The 19,809-nt window shown below is 43.3% G+C and overlaps 1 protein-coding gene and 1 pseudogene across 1 annotated transcript in view; both read left to right on the top strand.

Moving 5' to 3' along the window:
- Positions 1-19,809, top strand: part of LOC132765760 (zinc finger protein 665-like) — a 255,289-nt gene that overhangs the window by 90,350 nt on the left and 145,130 nt on the right. The window lies entirely within an intron of this gene.
- Positions 11,860-19,777, top strand: LOC132766177 (zinc finger protein 420-like; annotated as a pseudogene).

The raw sequence follows: 19,809 nt of genomic DNA, 5'->3' as shown, positions 1-19,809 counted from the left end.
AAGAGCAACAACCACCCTGTTCCAGCAGAAAGGGAATGATAAATCTCGGCCTTGAGCGATGGGTCTCCCCATCTGCATGCCCACCCACGCCTTCCCTCCTTTCCCCCAAAGAAGGACCCAGGGGACGGTTTGGGCATTCATGTGCATTTCTTGAGGAGGACCAGACATGATGCCCTCTGGATAGCTGAGCAGTGGGGTCATGTTCTCTCAGCCCTTCTCAGCTGCTGGCCTTTGCCACCCCTCCCCTTCAGCCCTCGGATGGGTATTTGTAGGAAACACAGCAGTATTTAGGGCAGTCCCAGGAAGAGACTCATGTGGTATCCGGACTTCCCACAGCCCTTGCTGCTACACCAGCCGTACTGATCTCTACCGCTCTTGGCTTTGTCACCTGCAGAAAGGAGAGAAAGAAATCCCATGGAAACAGAGCTGAAGCTTCTTCCTGCAGATACACCCCGATGCCCTGGAACGTGTTCGCTTCAACCTGGAGGCCAAGCTGCTGAATCCAGGGCCTTCCTTCTTTCAAAACCATATTGGTATGATTTCAAAATCATATTGGTATGAGATATCATGGAGTTGGGACCCAAAACCTGAACTCAGAAGTCACTGATGTTTTTACATACACCTCCTACACCTAGCCAGAAGGTTGATTTAGGCGCAATATATATATATATATATTCATTTTATGCATGAAACACAGTTTGTAGACATTGAATCATCAGAAAGGAAAGGTCTCACTATCTCAAAAAGGAAAGGGATTATTATCTCGGGTGAGAAAAACAGGGTAAAAATCAAGTAACCGAATAATAATAATAATAATAATAGGGTTTTTGTAAGTTTTTCGGGCTGAATCGCCATGTTCCAGAAGTATTCTCTCCTGGCGTTTCGCCTGCATCAATGGCAGCCATTCTCGGACGTTGTGAAATCCCACAACCTCTGAGGATGCCTGCCAGAGATGCAGGCGAAACGTCAGGAGAGAATGCTTCTGGGTGGCCATGCAGATCAAAAACCCTACAACAACCCAGTGGTTCCGGCCATGAAAGCCTTGGACAGTGCATAAGGATCCCTGAGCAGATGTTCCAGGGAGAGAAAGATCCTCCCCTCCATGCTCCTTCCCTCTTTGGAGTCCCCAAGCCCTTCCGGGTCCCTCTCCACCTCTTCTGGGCGCCTCTCTGGGAAGATTCTCCTCTGGCCGGAAGGGGCGGGGACAAAGAGGCCACGAGGGAGGGATGCTGGGAGGCGCTTGCAGCTGTCGCTCAAGGAGACAGACCAAGGGTGTTGTGGACTCCTACTCCCAGAAGCCTCTGCTGCTTGGCTCAACGGTCAGGGATTCTGGGAAATGGAGTCCACCACTCGAGACCTGGAGACAGCCTGGCTTTGGAGGCCTCCCTCTGAGGAACCGTTCTAGTTTGGAACCAAAGTTTTCGAAAAGCCCTCCTGCGCTGTGATTGGCCGGCCTCTTAGCCAATGGGAGGGCTGTTTCTGAGGCGCCAAGCGGGGGAGGGCAGGGCAGGCGTGCTCAGCGCGTGGCAGAGTGTGCGCATGCGTGGGCGGGGTTGGCGGGAGGCTCGGGCAACGGTCTCTCCCAGACAAGTGAGAGAAGGAGGAGGAGGAAAGCCCAGGAGCAGAAGCAGCAGGTTGGGGAGCTTGTCAGGCTCTTCCTTTGGGGGGAAGAATATCAGTCTCTCCTTTGGTTTGGTTTTGAAATAGTGCTCCCATGAGGATGTGGGTGAACTACAACTCCCCAAATGGTTGGCCAATCGCCCCCAAACTCCCTCGGTATCCAAAGTTATTTTGTTTATTTCCTTAGGAACTTGATATGGCGCCCTTCTCACCCCGAGAGGAACTCAGGCTGGCTTACGAGTCATAAGGAAACACAATATCATAGAATGAAAGAGTTATAATCAAAGAGGGCGACTAAAATAATCAAGGGTCTGGAGAACAAGCTCTATGAGGAGCGGCTTAAAGAGCTGGGCAAGTTTAGCCTGAAGAAGACAAGGCTGAGAGGAGAGATGATAGTCGTGTATAAATATGTGAGAGGAATTCACAGGGAGGAGGGAGCATGCTTGTTTTCTGCTTCCCTGGAGACTAGGACGCGGAACAATGGCTTCAAATGACAGGAAAGGAGATTCCATCTGAACATGGGGAAGAACTTCCTGATTGAGAGCCGTTCAGCAGTGGAACTCTCTGCCCCGGAGTGCGGTGGAGGCTTTTAAACAGAGGCTGGATGGCCATCTGTCAGGGGTGATTTGAATGCAATATTCCTGCTTCTTGGCAGAATGGGGTTGGACTGGATGGCCCACGAGGTCTCTTCCAACTCTATGATTCTAAGAGTTGGAAGAGACCTCGTGGGCCATCCAGTCCAATCCCCTTCTGCCAAGAAGCAGGAATATGGCAGAATATTACCTTAATATTCACATTGTATATTATTATACTGTACTATAATATTACACATATTTTAAAATATATAATTATAATATATTATGATTAGTAGTATTATGTTGTATTACTTATTATTATTATTTATTAACATCTCCCAAAGGACTCGATGCGCCTTACAAAGGCCAAGGCCTCAATACACAACATAACAATACAAAACCTAAAGCAAATTAAAAACAATTAAAGCAATATTACACAACAAAGCAACAACAATAAACAATACACCAAAACACAATAAACACAATTCTGTACACAGAATTGGGTAATGGGTACAGAATTGAAAGTGCTGATGTGACAGGTGGTATATAAGGATTATCGGGTAAGTGCAGTGTGCGGCAATCTTAGTTCTACTAAAGTGCTTCTGGGACTTGGTATTTGAGATTTCCTAATCTGGGAAGGCGCATCGGAACAGCCAGGTCTTCAAGTTCTTTCTAAAGACTGCCAATGTAGGGGCCTGTCTAAGATCTTTGGGGAGGGTGTTCCAGAGTCGGGGGGCCACCACAGAGAAGGTCCTGTCTCGTGTCCCCACCAAACGCGCTTGCAACGCAGGCAGGATCATGATCAGGGCCTCTCCAGATGAACCGCGTGGGTTCGTAAACGGAGATGCGGTCACACAGGTAGGATGGTCCCAAACCGTTCAAGCACCTGCACTTTAAATTGGGCTCGGAAAATAAACGGCAGCCAGTGGAGTTCCTTGAACAGAAGGATTGACCTCTCTCTGTAAGGGGCCCCAGTTAACATCCTGGCCGCTGCCCGTTGGACCAATTGAAATTTCTGAGCCATTTTCAAGGGCAGCCCCACGTAGAGCGCATTACAGTAGTCCAATCTAGAGGTGACCAAGGCATGGACCACCCCGGCCAGATCAGCCTTCGCGAGGTATTCTATATTATTGTACTATAATATCATACAGTAATTTTATTAGTAATATTACACATATTTAAAAATATATAATTATAATATATTATTATTATTATTAGTAGTATTATATTGTATTACATATTGTTGGCCATGTTGGGTCTGTGTGCCAAATTTTTTTGCAGATCTATTGTGGGCTGGGCTCGGAGTGCTCCTCGGTTGTAGCTTAACTATAAATCCCAGCAACCACAACTCCCAAATGACAAAATTAAAAAACCCCTCTCAACCCTACCAAATTATGACACGATATTTGGTCCACAACCATCTTTGTTTGTGAATTGGAAAAGACCTCGTGGACCATCCAGTCCAACCCCCTTCTGCCAAGAAGCAGGAAAATCCGTTCAAAGCACCCCCGACAGATGGCCATCCAGCCTCTGTTTAAAAGCCTCTGAACAAGGAGCCTCCACCACACTTTGGGGCAGAGAGTTCCACTGCTGAACAGCTCTCACCGTCAGGAAGTTCTTCCTCATATTCAGGTAGAATCTCCTTTCCTGTCATTTGAAGCCATTGCTCTGCGTCCTAGTCTCCAGAGCAGCAGAAAACAAGCTTGCTCCCTCCTCCCTATGACTTCCTCTCACATATTTATACATGGCCCTCATCATGTCTCCTCTCAGCCTTCTCTTCTGCAGGCTAAACTTGCCCAGCTCTTTAAGCCACTCCTCATAGGGCTTGTTCTCCAGACCCTTGATCATTTGAGTCGCCCTCCTCTGGACACATTCCTGCTTGTCACTCTCTCCCTTCAATTGTGGTGCCCATATTCCAAGTGTGGTCTAAGTACAACTCCAAAACTCAAGGTCAATGCACACCTAACGCTTCCAGTATTTTCTGTTGGTCATGGGAATTCTGTATGCCAAGTTTGGTTCAATTCCATCATTGGTGGGGTCCGAGGGGCTCTTTGATTGTAGGTGAACTATAAATCCCAGCAACTACAACTCTCAAATGACAAAATCAATCCCCCACCCCAAAGCCACCAGTATTCAAATTTTGGCGTGTCTGGTGTTTGTGCCAAATTTGGTCCAGATCTATTGGTGTTTGGCTTCACATTAGTGGAGGGGACGTGGTTTTAAAAAGGGAATTTTCATATATTTCCCCAATGCCCATATGTCATGATTTACTGCCATATTTGCCTATTTCTGCAGTAGGCCTTTGTTCACAGAAAATGCTGATTGTTTGAGAAATCAATGCTCCAAACAAGTTACTATTCAAGGATAACAATGAACTATAGTTATGTTATAGTTGTGCCATTGTTAGGATCCCATGTGTGCTATAATGTCAATCAAAATCATAAACAACTAATGAACAACTGCATAGCTAGCTTAGACCAATTAAATGATTTGTCTTTGGGAACCAATGAAAATGTATATTCCATTTACTATAATTGCTCTGCAGCCCCCTTGGGGGTTGCGACAAACCCTTTGATTGCATTCCTATATGCTTGTTTGTCGTTATTGCTATGGCCACGCAATAATAAATAGTTTTTTACAGTTTAAAGGATTCAACTTTCGTGGTGTCCATCCTTGCCCTCCCTATTGGAAAGGGGGCTTCTGCCTTTTGGGAAATATTTTGGTTTTGTTGCCCCTACAGTAGCAATACGTTTACAGTCCTAATACAAATTGCAGGTTATTACCTATAAAGCCCTAAACAAAAGTAGACGTTTTTCTGAAACTCCCGCCTTCCTCCATTATCACGTGGATATTGGCTATTTGGTGTCTCGTTCCTCTGCCTTTTCGTAAGCCCACTTGGTCTCCATGAATTGTTTTCACTAAGATTTGTTTCAGTCTATTTGATAATATTTCTGCAAATAACTTGTAATCACAATTTACTAATGAATCGGACCATTGTCCAATAGAAGTAAAGATAGAACTCTCAGAAAAATTAAGAAGATGGCGATTGGATGAAAATTTGCTAAAAAGAGAAGAAGATGTGGAAAAAACCAGGAAAAGCTTAAAAGATTACTTTGAGATAAATGATAATTCAGATACAGATATATTGACGCTATGGGAAGCGAGTAAAGCACTAGTTAGGGGCAACTTTATACAGCAAAAAGCAATAAAAAAATAAACAAAAAGCTCAAAAGACTAAGGAGATTCTAGATGAATTAAAAAAAGAGGAAGATAAATTAAAAAAGAACCCAAAGAAAAAGGAGATATTAAATAACCTGGACTATCTACGTAAACAATTGGACTACTTAGAATTAGAGGAAAGGGAAAGACAGCTGAAATACTTAAGACAAAATTCTTTTATGAATGCAAATAAACCTGGAAAATGATTGTCAAACAAACTAAGGAAAAAGAAGGAAAAGACCTATATCTCTAAAATAAAGAATAAAGATATAACATACACTCAAGATGAGGATATAAAGAAGCAATTCTTTGATTTCTATAAAAAACTGTACCAAGATGAAAACATAGACCAGGAAAAGATCTACCATTATTTGGGAAAGCAAAAATTACAAAAAATATCGGACAAACAAAGAGAAATTCTTAATAAAGAAATATCGGAAGAAGAAATAAAAATAGCAATAAAAATCTTAAACCAAATAAAGCCCCAGGACCTGATGGACTCTCATCAGGCTACTATAAAATATTTTAACAAGAACTTATACCCTATTTAAAGGAAGTAATGAATAATGTCAGAATAAATAAAGAAATACCCAATTCTTGGAGACAAGCAAATATAACATTAATACATAAGGAAAATTCAAATTTGGAAGAGGTAAAAAACTATAGGCCAATCTCACTACTGAATGTAGATTACAAAATTTTTAGCAATATCCTAGCAGAAAGAATGAAAAAGGTACTCACAACATATATAGATGAGGATCAAGCAGGATTTCTACCCGGAAGGTATCAGAAAGACAACGTGAGGACAATAATCGATTTAATTGAATATTATGAAATTAATCATAAAAAAAAAAGTAATGTTTATGGCGGTAGACGCGGAGAAAGCTTTTGATAATGTTAATTGGCTCTTCTTTAAATGTTTAATAAAAGAAATTGATATGGGTTATTATTTCCAAAACACAATTGAAGCAATTTATGAAAATCAGGAAGCTAAGATTTTAGTGAATGGCATGGAAACAGAGACGATAAAAATAGAAAAAGGAACTAGACAGGGATGCCCCTTATCCCCCCTAATATTTATCTTAACTTTGGAGGTCCTACTGAAGAGAATTAGAGAGGAGAAAGAACTAACTGGGGCAAGAATACAGGAGCAGGATTTTAAGTATAAGGCTTTTGCCGACGATATAATTTGTATAATTGAAAATCCCCCCAAAAAATTAGGCAAATGGTTAGAAGAAATAAATAACTTTGGTAAAGTAGCAGGATTCAAAATGAACTTAGAAAAAACAAAGGCAATAACAAAAAATATTACAAAGAAAGAACAAGAAGAAATAAGTAGAAAATGGAATATACAGACAGTAACGAAACTAAAATACCTGGGAATTAATTTAACAGCTAAAAATTTACATTTGCTGCAAAACAACTATCTAGATAAATGGAAGGAGATTAGGAAAGAATTGGAAAACTGGAAAGACAAGAATTTATCTCTATTAGGGAGAATAGCGACAATTAAAATGAAAATACTACCAAAAATGATATTTATTTTCCAAAATCTACCCATTGTTAGAAACACAAATTTATTTAAGGAATGGAGTAAAGACTTAACTAAATTCATTTGGAATAATAAGAAACCAAGAACTCATTATAACAATTTAATAGAACAAAAAGAAAAAGGAGGATTGGCAACACCCGATTTAAAATTATATTATGAGTCATGTGCTCTAATATGGGCCAGGGACTGGGCAATGTTAAAAAAGAGGAAACTATTGACAGTAGAAGGTATAGACCTCAGGGGAGGGTGGCACCTATATATGTGGTACAAAGGGAAAGAAAAAGAAAAAAATTTCGGAAATCATTTTACAAGATCTTCAATTCTAAAAGTATGGGAGAAATATAAAATGAAAATGTATAAGAAAACACCACTATGGGTGTCGCCTTTGGAAGCAGGCCAGAGGAGGTGTTTGGGCTGGAACGATTGGCCGGTATACAAAGAGATCCTGAAAAACCATTTAGGAACCTTAGTCTTGAAAGATCAACATGAACTTAACACAATAGATAGGAAAATAACATGGCTACAGTATTGGCAGATTAAAGAAAAGTATAAATTAGATATAAAACTAGGATTTGCCCAGGGAAACAATTTTTGGGACAGAATTATGGTCTCAGAGAAGAAACTGATAACAAAGATATACAAAAAACTCTTAGAATGGCATTTAGAGACAAAAACAGAAAAACACTATATGAAAAGATGGAATGAAAATTTAAGAAGGAACATTAGGCAAGCGGAATGGGAACAAATTTGGAAAAAGAGACTAAAATATACATACGCCATCGAGTTAATAGAGAATTGGGTGAAAATGTCCCTAAGGTGGTACTTAACCCCAAAAAAACTAGGAAAAGTATACAATAACACAAGCACCACGTGTTGGAAATGTAGAAAGAAGGAAGGGTCCTTCTTCCACATGTGGTGGAGTTGTGAGAAAGCGAGGGAATATTGGAAAAAAATACAAAATGAAATTCAAATTATGCTAAAATTAAAAATACCAATGAAACCTGAGATTTTCCTATTAGGAATGTACGAAAAGAATTTGGAAAAAGATAAGGATAAAATCCTATTCCTAGCTCTGACAGCTGCGAGGATTTGCTTCGCAAAAAAATGGAGACAAGAAGAAACGCCGAAAGAAGAGGACTGGATCATAAAAATACTAGAAATCAGCAATCTAGACAGGCTGACCTTCCTAATACTGAAGAACAAAGAAACTGAGAGAAAGGAAACAAACTGGCAAGAAGTCCTGGAATACTTAAGAAAAAAAAGAACATAGATCTGAAAAAGAGATATAGACTGTAACTCAAAAACAACTAGAGAGAGAAAAAGAAGAATTTGAAGTAACCAATAAAATTTATGGACAATACTGAACAGAAGATTCCAAGAAGACACCAGGAGGTCAAGATTTTATTTCTTTTCTTTATTTTTTCACTTTTTTTTCTTTTCTTTCTCTTTATTGCTATCTTTGGCCTTCCGATCTTCTCTCTCGGATCCTGTTTCACTCCCCTGTCCCCCAATTTCCTCTTTCTTTCCCCATCACCTCTTCTCTTTTTTTTCTTCTTTTTTCCCCTATTTCTTTCTCCTTCTTTCTTTGTTTCTTTTTCCTCCCTGTCAACACTATTTGTATATTTTAAGAAAAAGCTAATAAAGATTATTTTAAAACAATTTACTAATGAAATTTGTCTGAAATTCTTGACTTGTTCCTAATAATAATAATAAGAAGAACAGTAATACTTTTATTTATGTCCTGCCAAAATCTCCCAAAAGGGACTCAGGGAGGCTTGTAATAGTGCTGCAGGAGCATACAAATACAGTAAAACGCATATGTCTACCTTGTTCAGGTAGACATATGCATTTTACTGTATTTGTATGCTCCTGCAGTACTATTGGAGTGATTGGAGCCCCCGGTGGCGCAGTAACTGAGCTGCTGAGCTTGTTGATCGAAAGGTCGCAGGTTCGATTCCGGGGAGCGGCGTGAGCTTCCGCTGTCAGCCCTAGCTTCTGCCAACCTAGCAGTTCGAAAACATTCAAATGTGAGTAGATCAATAGGTACCGCTCCGGCGGGAAGGTAACGGCGCTCCATGCAGTCATGTCGGCCACATGACCTTGGAGGTGTCTACGGACAACGCTGGCTCTTCGGCTTAGAAATGGAGATGAGCACCACACCCCAGAGTCAGACATGACTGGACTTAATGTCAGGGGACTACCTTTACCTACCTTGTTCAGGCATGAGGACTATCATACCCAGTAGTCTGGAGTTTCCCCTTTCTGGAGCACTCAATTCATTATTGAAAGCAATAATAAACCTATTTCATCTTTGTACAGCTTGTAGAACAAGACAGAAAATCCATCTGGGCCTGGGGCTTTCTTTATTTTGGCCTTGTAAACAGCCTTACCCATTGCCAAGCCACTCAAAACACCTTTGCAGAAGCATACACGAAGCTTGGCCTGTCACTGAACATCGAGAAAACCAAAGTGCTGCTCCAGCAGTCACCAGTCATCCCCTCCCCAATGCCAGAGATACAGCTTAATGGTGTAACATTAGAAAATGTTGACCATTTCCGCTACCTTGGCAGCCACCTCTCCACCAAAGTCAACATCGACACCGAAATACAACACCGCCTGAGCTCTGCGAGTGCAGCATTTTCCCGAATGAAGCAGAGTGTTTGAGGGCCGAGACATCCGTAGTGATACCAAGGTGCTTGTCTACAAAGCTATTGTCCTCCTAACCCTGCTATATGCCTGCGAAAAGTGGACTGTCTACAGACATCACATGCAACTCCTGGAACAATTCCATCAGCGCTGCCTCCGGAAAATCCTGCAAAGCTCCTGGGAAGACAAGGGGACAAACGTCAGCGTGCTGGAAGAAGCAAAGACCACCAGCATTGAAGCGATGGTCCTCTGCCATCAACTCCACTGGGCCGGCCACGTTGTCCGGATTACTGACCACCGCCTCCCAAAGCAGTTGGTCTTCTCTGAACTTAAGAACGGAAAACGGAATGTTGGTGGGCAGGAAAAGAGATTTAAAGATGGCCTCTAAGCCAACCTTAAAATCTCTGCCATAGACACTGAGAACTGGGAAGCCCTGGCCCTTGATCGCTCCAGCTGGAGATCAGCTGTGACCAGCAGTGCTACAGAATTCGAGGAGGCACGAGTGGAGGGCGAAAGAGAGAAACGTGCCAGGAGGAAGGCGCGTCAAGCCAGCCCCGATCGGGACTGCCTTCCACTTGGAAACCAATGCCCTCACTGTGGGAGAAGATGCGGGTCAAGAATAGGGCTCCACAGCCACCTACGAACCCACAAGGAAACGCATAATGGAAGACCATCTTACTCGTCCAACGAGGGATCGCCTAAGTAACTAAGTAAGTAAGTAAGTAAGTAAGTAACCTATTGCTAACAACAGCCCTCCAAGGGAGATTGGGATGAAAGTTAGGGGTTTATAGGAGGATGTCTCCAGGCCAGAACTCTTAACTGCTCTACACAATTGTCTCTCAGCATGGCTTATTTCAAACTGAGAGATGGGACAAAGCGCATTGCGCTTTTGACTCTCTGGAAAAGGCCCGACATTCAGGCCAATGAAGCGGTTGCCTCATGTGGCAGATGCTGGCAGGAATCTGCTTCTCTGCACTTCTTTCCCTTTGATGGTGATCACAGTGATGTATTTATTTGCTTCACTTTTATACCGCATTTTTCAGCCCTTAACAGGCGACTCAATGCGGTTTCTCAATGTAAACCAGTGCTTCCCAATCTGTGATCTTTGGAACGCAAGGGTTCCGCAAAAACATTGCAGGGGTTCTGCAAAAAATCATTATTATTTTTTTAAAGTCTCTACCAGCATATGAAGATCTTACTGAAATCAGTGTATTTCTACTTTTAAAAAACAACATCTGAATCTGTGCCACTGAATGACTTTTGGGTAGGGTTTGGTAGGCATGTAGCTGTCAGAAGCCAGAAAGATTATCTGAGCTTACACCATAAGCAAAATTAGTAGTAACTTGGATGCCACTTTGGGTTTATATATTACATACGCTTTGTTTCCAACCTATCTTCAACTCCGCATCTCTTTCTACGAACTGATGTGGGCTCTGAGATTGACAGGGGAACCCCTCTTCTCAGGCCCACAACCGTCTCAAACTTGGTTGGTGGGGACAAGAGAGAGGACCTTCTCTGTGGTGCCCCCCCCCCCCCCGGCTCAACCACCGTCCCAAAAGAGATTAAATTAGCCCCCATCCTTCAGTCCTTCCGTTTCAACCTGAAAACAGGATATTCAGACAGGCCTTTGATCTTGAGTAGCTGAATGGGCCCATATGACGCTGACACTTGGCACCTGTGAATTGACGGCAGTTAGTTTTACGTACCGGTACTTGTTGTTTTAAAATTGTTTTGATTTTGACATGTGTTGACGGGTGGGTTGTTATTATAATTTTATCAGACTTGTTTTGTACTGTTTTTACCAGTTGCGTGTTATATGTGCACCCTGGAGTGCTTTGTAAGCCACCCCGAGTCCCTTCGGGGAGGTGGTGGTGGGATATAAATAAAGTTATTATTAATTGATACACAACAAGATGAGTACACAGCAAACAAGATCACTATGCTGGTTGTTGTATTGGATCACACGTCGCACACTTCCCAAGTGTCTAGGACTATGCGATGTATCGGCGAATAATGCATGCAGATCCCAGTAGGGTGGCCTTTTGCAGCTGACAGATGGTAATTTTGTAAGCGCCAATTGTGTAAGTGCAGGCCAAAGTCTTTAGGCACTGCACCCAGTGTGTCGATCACTACTGGGATCACCCTTACTGGCTTATAAACTACACTTTATCCCAAGCATAATAAGTAGAAGCTACCTTGTTTGCTTGCTCTGGACATCAAAATATCTTGTAAGTAGTGTATAAGGACTGAAAAGCAACATCATTTATGGCCACAGAGATATGCTAAAATGGGACTGGGGTTGTTTTCCCCATTTTCTTTGGATCCCCATCAAACATCTTGCTTGCTTTTCCTGCCCCTTTCTTTCTACCTTCAGTAATTTTCCCAATGTTTTTGCCTTGCAGGAGATCCTGGCAACAGTGCAAGGTTTAACTGAAAAGATGGGAGGGAAAGTCTCTTCTGAGCCCAGCCTGGGAAAAGGCGCTTCCCTCATTCAGGCCAAGCCTAGAGGAGCATTCGAGGAGAGAGCCACCCAGAAGAGCCTGCCGGAGGAAGTGCTCACTCCAGATTTATGCCACCAGCAATTCAGGGACTTTGGCTACAGGGAGACGTTGGGACCTCGGGAGGTTTGCAGCCAGCTGCACCTTCTCTGCCGCCAGTGGCTCCAGCCAGAAAGACGCACCAAGGCAGAGATGTTGGACTTGGTGGTCTTTGAGCAGTTCCTGGCACTCCTTCCCTCTGAGATGTCGTCATGGGTGAGAGAATGTGGGGCAGAGACCAGTTCCCAGGCGGTGGCCCTGGCAGAAGGCTTCCTCCTGAGTCAGGCAGAGGAGAAGCAGGAAGAGGAGACGGTGAGCTCAGTTCATTCTGGTCATTTTGAGGGCCATCCATATGTCTTGGCACGTTTTCTGAAAATTCTGGAACAAGCTGAGGCCAGAGATAATTGCGTCTCATCAGTCAAAAGGCAGGTCAAGGATAGCCTGGACCTGTACGATGGGATTCCGCTTCCCAGAAATACACAGAACATGGTACCTTTTAAAGAGATGGGGTAATTAATAGCACTGGTCATTTCCTGTACAGCTCCGTATGGCTTGGATCTCAGCTTTTCCAAGAAGTGTTTTCTCTGCCCTCGTTGGGCTCAGCCTGAGATGCCGCTCCTCTCATGGTCTTACCTACTGGGAAGATGGGACAGAGCCTCCTTCTCAGTGGCTTCCTTGGGTTCTGCAACTCTTTGGTAGGGAGATTAGATTGGCTCCGTCCTTCCTGTCCTTTTGTTCTCACAAGGAAACATGCTTCTCTAAAAGCTTCCAGTTAAGCATGGGTCGAGATATGCTTATCTGTCATCTTATTCTGTACTGTTATCTCTGTGTTGTAATTGTTTCATGTCTGTAGAAAGGTTACATTTTAGCCATCAAAAACATGAGAAGCAAATGAATACAATCCTCTTCATTCAGAAGATGTAACTGTTCGACATATCCCACCTCCCACTCCCCAACCACTCCTGAAGCCTTTTCTTTTCCCAATTCTCCCTTTCATTTCCTTCCCTTGTTTCTGCTTCTGCTGCAGGATTTGTGTCTGGAACGGATCCCTGAGGCAGGTCAGTGTTTTTCTGAATCCAGTTGTACAGAAGTGTTTATAATAATATGCTTATAACTGTATTTATGTTTGCATCGGTTGCCCTAAGGCTGGAGCGGCCTGGCTGTGAGAAATGTGTTACCATGGAAACGAGGCAGAAGAGGAGGTGGGAGGAGCTTAGAGAGTGAAGGTTTTAAAAAGGGACAGTTAGAGTTAGTCAGTCAGGCGGGAGACTCTGAGAGAGCAGCAGAGTCAGGCTGAAGTCTCTGAGAGAGCAGCAGAGTCAGGCTGGAGACTCTGAGAGAGTAGCAGAGTCAGGTTTTAGACTCTGAAGAGTGAAGAAGTGAAGAGTCAGGGTTTAGTGTTCGTGAATAGTAGAGATTTCTTCAGCTAGGAAGCTGAAGGGGAAAACCTGGTTAGTTGCTCTAGGTAGAAAGAACTAACAGAGGCTTGACAAGATCGTTAGTCGGAAAAAGACTAGGGATCTGTAGATTGATCAAGGATAGATCAAACAGAGAGACTATTCACTGCAGGGAACACTGGTTAATAAAGTGCTTCACCACAGCAAGAGTTCATAAGTTGTAACATCGAAAGTCTGAATTGTATCGCAACCAAGTTACATGTAACCATCAAGTATTTGCCAAGTTTAACATCTTCATTCTGCAACCATACGCTTTGTTTAAAAATAAACTTGTTCTCTTTGGTTTTTAAAACTGCCTCATCTCCATTAATTCTACGTTCGGTGCACCCACTCTACCAAAATTACCTCACAACACAAACAGAGCCTTTTACAAATCAGTGGCTCTCTCTCCTAAACCTAGGCGCTTCCTCACTAATTGGTGGCGTCTCTTTACAATTTGGTGGCAGCTTCTTTACCATTGGCGGAGGTACCCGTTTACACCAGTCAAAGGCAGCAGCCAAGGTGGATGATGGAGGACAGCGAAGGAAAGTCTCCCTTAATGAGTAAGTGCCGTCCGAAGTTTTCTCCTTGGCCTTCTCCATTCAAGTCTACCTGAATATATCTGAGTTGTATGAATCATGGCACGTTAACAACATCATGCTGCCTAAACAGTACTGGGATGGTGTAGGCATACTTCAGCTAAGAAAGTCTCCTAACAAAAAATCTGCTTTTTCTTTCTTAGCTTCTGCATAGCTGGATTTTTCCCTTGTAACATTTTCACTGATAAAAAAGGATGGGATGAATACAACTCTTATTATCAGGGTATAATAGTATGTTATATACTGTATATAATAGTGTATATATATATACTATATATAATAGTATATTATATATAATAGTATATACTGCTCAAGCAGGGAACAGAAGCTCTCCCAAGCTCTAGGTGCTCTTACTGCCTACTACAGGGAAAATGAGCTGATCCCTAATCCATCTAAAAAATAGACATGTGCCTTTCACCTTAAGAACAATGGAGCCCCCGGTGGCGCAGTGGGTTAAACCCTTGTGCTGGCAGGACTGAAGACGAACAGGTTGCAGGTTCGAATCCGGGGAGAGGCGGATGAGCTCCCTCTATCAGCTCCAGCTCCTCATGCGGGGACATGAGAGAAGCCTCCCAAAAGGATGATAAAAATATCAAATCATCCGGGTGTCCCCTGGGTAATGTCCTTGCAGACGGCCAATTCTCTCACACTAGAAGCAACTTGCAGTTTCTTAGGTCGCTCCTAACATGACAAAAAAAACAACAACAAACCTTAAGAACAGACAAGCACCTCAAGGTCTGAGGATCACCTGGGAAGGAATCCCACTGGAGCATTGCAGCACACCCAAATACCTGGGAGTCACTCTGGACCATGCTCTGACCTACAAGAAGCATTGCCTGAAAATCAAGCAAAAAGTGGGCGCTAGAAACAATATCATACGAAAACTGACTGGCACAACCTGGGGATCACAACAGACACAGTGAAGCATCTGCCCTTGCACTATGCTACTCTGCTGCTGAGTATGCATGCCCCGTGTGGAACACATCTCACCACACTAAAACAGTGGATGTGGCTCTTAATGAGACATGCCGCATTATCACGGGGTGTCTGCGCCCTACACCACTGGAGAAATTACACTGTTTAGCTGGTATTGCACCACCTGACATCCGCCGGGAAGTAGCAGCCAATAGTGAAAGGACCAAGGCAGTGACATCTGCGGCCCATCCTCTGTTTGGATATCAGCCAGCACATCAACGACTTAAATCAAGAAATAATTTTCTAAGATCTACAGAGACACTCGCTGGAACATCTCAGCAAGCGAGAGTCCAAAAGTGGCAGGCTGAAACCCAGACTCCCAACCAATGGTTGATACCAGATGAGAGACTCCCCCCTGGGCACACAGAAAACTGGGCGACTTGGAAGGCACTGAACAGACTGCGCTCTGAGAGATGGGCCAAAACTAACAAAATGAAGTTCAACAGTGACAAATGCAAGATACTCCACTTTGGCAGGAAAAACGAAATGCAAAGATACAGAATGGGGGACGATGCCTGGCTCGAGAGCAGTACGTGTGAAAAAGATCTTGGAGTCCCCGTGGACAACAAGTTAAACATGGGCCAACAATGTGATGTGGCGGCAAAAAAAGCCAATGGGATTTTGACCTGCATCAACAGGAGTATAGTGTCTAGATCTAAGGAAGTAATGCTACCCCTCTATTCCGCTTTGGTTAGACCACACCTGGAATATTGTGTCCAATTCTGGGCACCACAATTCAAGAGAGATATTGACAAGCTGGAATGTGTCCAGAGGAGGGCGACTAAAATGATCAAGGGTCTGGAGAACAAGCCCTACGAGGAGTGGCTTAGGGAACTGGGCATGTTTAGCCTGAAGAAGAGAAGGCTGAGATATGATAGCCATGTATAAATATGTGAGAGGAAGCCACAGAGAGGAGGGAGCAAGCTTGTTTTCTGCTTCCTTGCAGAAGCAATGGAACAATGGCTTCAAACTACAAGAGAGGAGATTCCATCTGAACATTAGGAAGAACTTCCTGACAGTGAGAGCCATTCGGCAGTGGAACTCTCTGCCCCGGAGTGTGGTGGAGGCTCCTTCCTTGGAAGCTTTTAAGCAGAGGCTGGATGGCCATCTGTCAGGGGTGATTTGAATGCAGTATTCCTGCTTCTTGGCAGGGGGTTGGACTGGATGGCCCATGAGGTCTCTTCCAACTCTTTGATTCTTTGATTCTACGAGATACAGAGCTAATCTTAAGAAATGGGGCCACAAAGTGGAATCCACAACATGTGAGTGTGGAGAAGAGAAAACTACAGCCCACCTGCTGCAATGCAACCTGAGCCCTGCCACATGCACAATGGAGGACCTTCTTATGGCAATACCAGAGGCACTCCAAGTTGCCAGATACTGGTCAAAGGACATTTAATCAACTACCAAGCTTGCAAACTTTGTGTTTTGTTTGTTTGTTTGTTTGTCCTGTTAAAAATGTACTACAACTGTTTGGTTGCCTGACACGATAAATAAATAAATAGTATATTGGCAGAAAACAATGCAATAAAGGTTCATGTGGGAATGAGGAGGATTCTCTCCTAGTCCGTCCTATTGCCGTGGTGTGTGCCTGCCTACAACAAGGCAATGTAAATTCAGCTGCCACTAGCGCCCGCTTCTGAGCATGTATGACCAGCAAAACTAAGAGAAAGTAGGAATCTCATCAGCTCCCATTGCAGATGAGAAAAATGTAGAGATTTAAAATGTTGACCACTAAAAATGGAAATCATGAGAAAATGGAAGGTTATGAAAGGATAGGTTGACACAGGGTCATTTTGGAAGAAGGCTTCTCGTTGTCTGTAGGTTTTAAATTTTGTTGGGGTCTTTTTACTAACCCAAGGCTGACCTTGACGTCATTCTTGCGTTTAATGTGTGCATTTTGCTGATTTTGAATAAAAAGGTTGCTGAAGTGCTCTTCTTTTTGGTGAAGGAGGAGCTTATCCTCCTTTTTTCAATGTTATTCCTGCCTCAGGTCCCATTTTTCTGTTAAGAAGCCATGCTCAGGAGCAGATTTGCTTGATTAACTTGTGCCTGATTATAAAGGAGAAGGACGATGTGCACCTCACAACTGCAGGATTGCGGTCTTCCAAGACTTCCCAATTCTTTCTGTGTATACATTATAGTGTTTGTTACATTGGAATGTGTAGAAGGAATTTGAAGGAGAAAGGAGAGAGTGGGTAATAATGTTCTCTTTCCCTTCTCTTTTCTTTCCTCCCAGGAGAGGGAACAAGGACTGGGTCTGCAAGTAGAAGTATAAGAGCATCCCTTCCTCAAGAGGAACTCAGAACAGCATCTGCAGGAGTACATCAGGTAGGGGGCAGGCCCTCCAGCAAGCCAAGAAAGGCGCAGGCTGTGTTCTGCTGTCGATTTAACCACTCTGTGGTTCTCACAAAATCTTGTTCTTTCCCCTTGCTTGCATCCAATGTGTTACTTCAAAGAGCCTGTAGATATCATCCAATAAGAAGTTCAAGTTTTAGAGCAGCCTGAAACAATATTTTTGTTGTTCTCCAGGTGACTTTTGAGGAGGTGGCTGTGGATTTCACAGCAGAAGAGTGGGCTCTGTTGGACCCAGGCCAAAGAGCCCTTCATCAGAAGGTGATGGAGGAGAATTTGGAAGTCCTGTCCTCTCTGGGTAAGGCTCCCCCTGTCTTGTGCTTAGTCAGCTCACATAAAACCAGAATTCTTTGTATTATATTATATATTATATTGATATTAAAGCAGTCAGAATTCTTTTCTTCTAATCTTGTTGACTTCTGATGTCTCTTTCCAGGAAGCACTTGTGGAAACAATTCCTCGTCATCAAAGTGTTTGGAGGGGGAAAAAAGATTCAGTCAAAAGGCCTTCCTCTCCCATTATCAATCAGATAACACAAGGAAGAAACCATTTCATTGCTGGATATGCCGAAAGGGTTTCATTTCGAAGAGTTTCCTCCTTTGTCATCAAACAACTCACGCCGGGAGGAAACTATTCAAATGCCCGAAGTGTAGAAAAGAGTTTATTTGGAAGTCACACCTCACTCGGCATCAAGCAACTCACACTGAGGACAATCCATTCAAATGCCTGGAGTGTGGAAAAGGCTTTATTCAGAAGGCAGACCTCACTCAGCATCAAGCAACTCACACGGGGGAGAAACCATTCAAATGCTCAGAGTGTGGAAAAGGCTTTATTCAGAAGGCAAGCCTCACTCAGCATCAAGCAACTCACACTGGGGAGAAACCATTCAAATGCCCAGAGTGTGGAAAAGGCTTTATTCAGAAGGGAAACCTCACTCAGCATCATGCAACTCACACTGGGGAGAAACCATTCAAATGCCCAGAGTGTGGAAAAGGCTTTATTCTGAAGGCAGACCTCACTCGGCATCAAGCAAGTCACACTGGGGAGAAACCATTCAAATGCCCAGAGTGTGGAAAAGGCTTTATTAGGAAATCACGCCTCACTCGGCATCAAGCAACTCACACTGGGGAGAAACCATTCAAATGCCCAGAGTGTGGAAAAGGCTTTATTCAGAAGGGAAACCTCACTCGGCATCAAGCAACTCACACTGGGGAGAAACCATTCAAATGCCCAGAGTGTGGAAAAGGCTTTATACAGAAGGCAGACCTCACTCGGCATCAACCAAGTCACACTGGGGAGAAACAATTCAAATGCCCAGAGTGTGGAAAAGGCTTTATTAGGAAGGCAAGCCTCACTCAGCATCAAGCAACTCACACAGGTGAGAAACCATTCAAATGTCCAGAGTGTGGAAAAGGCTTTATTCAGAAGTCAAACCTCACTCAGCATCAAGCAACTCACACAGGTGAGAAACCATTCAAATGCCCAGAGTGTGGAAAAGGCTTTATTCAGAAGGGAAACCTCACTCAGCATCAAGCAACTCACACAGGTGAGAAACCATTCAAATGCCCAGAGTGTGGAAAAGGCTTTATTCAGAAGGCAAGCCTCACTCAGCATCAAGCAACTCACACTGGGGAGAAACCATTCAAATGCCCAGAGTGTGGAAAAGGCTTTATCCAGAAGGGAAACCTCACTCGGCATCAAGCAACTCACACTGGGGAGAAACCATTCAAATAACCAGAGTGTGGAATAGGCTTTATTCAGGAGGCAGACCTCATTCTGCATCAAGCAAATCACACTGGCGAGAAACCATTCAAATGCTTTGCGTGTGGAAATAGTTTCAACTTGGAAGAAATCCCTCACCCATCATCAAGTCATTCACACTGGGGAGAAACCATTCAAATGTCTGGCGTGTGGAAATAGTTTCACTTGGATGAAATCCCTCGCTCATCATCAAGCCTTTCACACTGGGGAGAAACCATTCAAATACCTGGAGTGTGGGAAAAGTTTATTTCGGAAGATAGATCTGACTTACCATGAAACAATTCACAGTGGGGAGAAGCCATTTCCGTGTCTGGAGTGTGGGAAAGGTTTCAGTCTGAAGGCAGACTTAACTCAGCATCAAGTAACTCACACTGGGGAGAAGCCATTTAAATACCAGGAGTGTGGGAAAGGTTTCAGTTAGAAGGCATGGCTTGGTCATCATCAAGCAACTCACACAAGGCAGAAGCAGTTGAAGCTCTTACGGGACATTAAAAATTCATAACAACGAAAAACCATTTTTTAAAATAGTTTTTA

This window comes from Anolis sagrei, chromosome 2, assembly GCF_037176765.1.
Source record: "Anolis sagrei isolate rAnoSag1 chromosome 2, rAnoSag1.mat, whole genome shotgun sequence".
Classification (NCBI taxonomy): Eukaryota; Metazoa; Chordata; class Lepidosauria; order Squamata; family Dactyloidae; genus Anolis; species Anolis sagrei.
The sequence above is the reverse complement of the archived record's forward strand: the minus strand, read 5'-3'. Positions and strand labels throughout refer to the sequence as shown.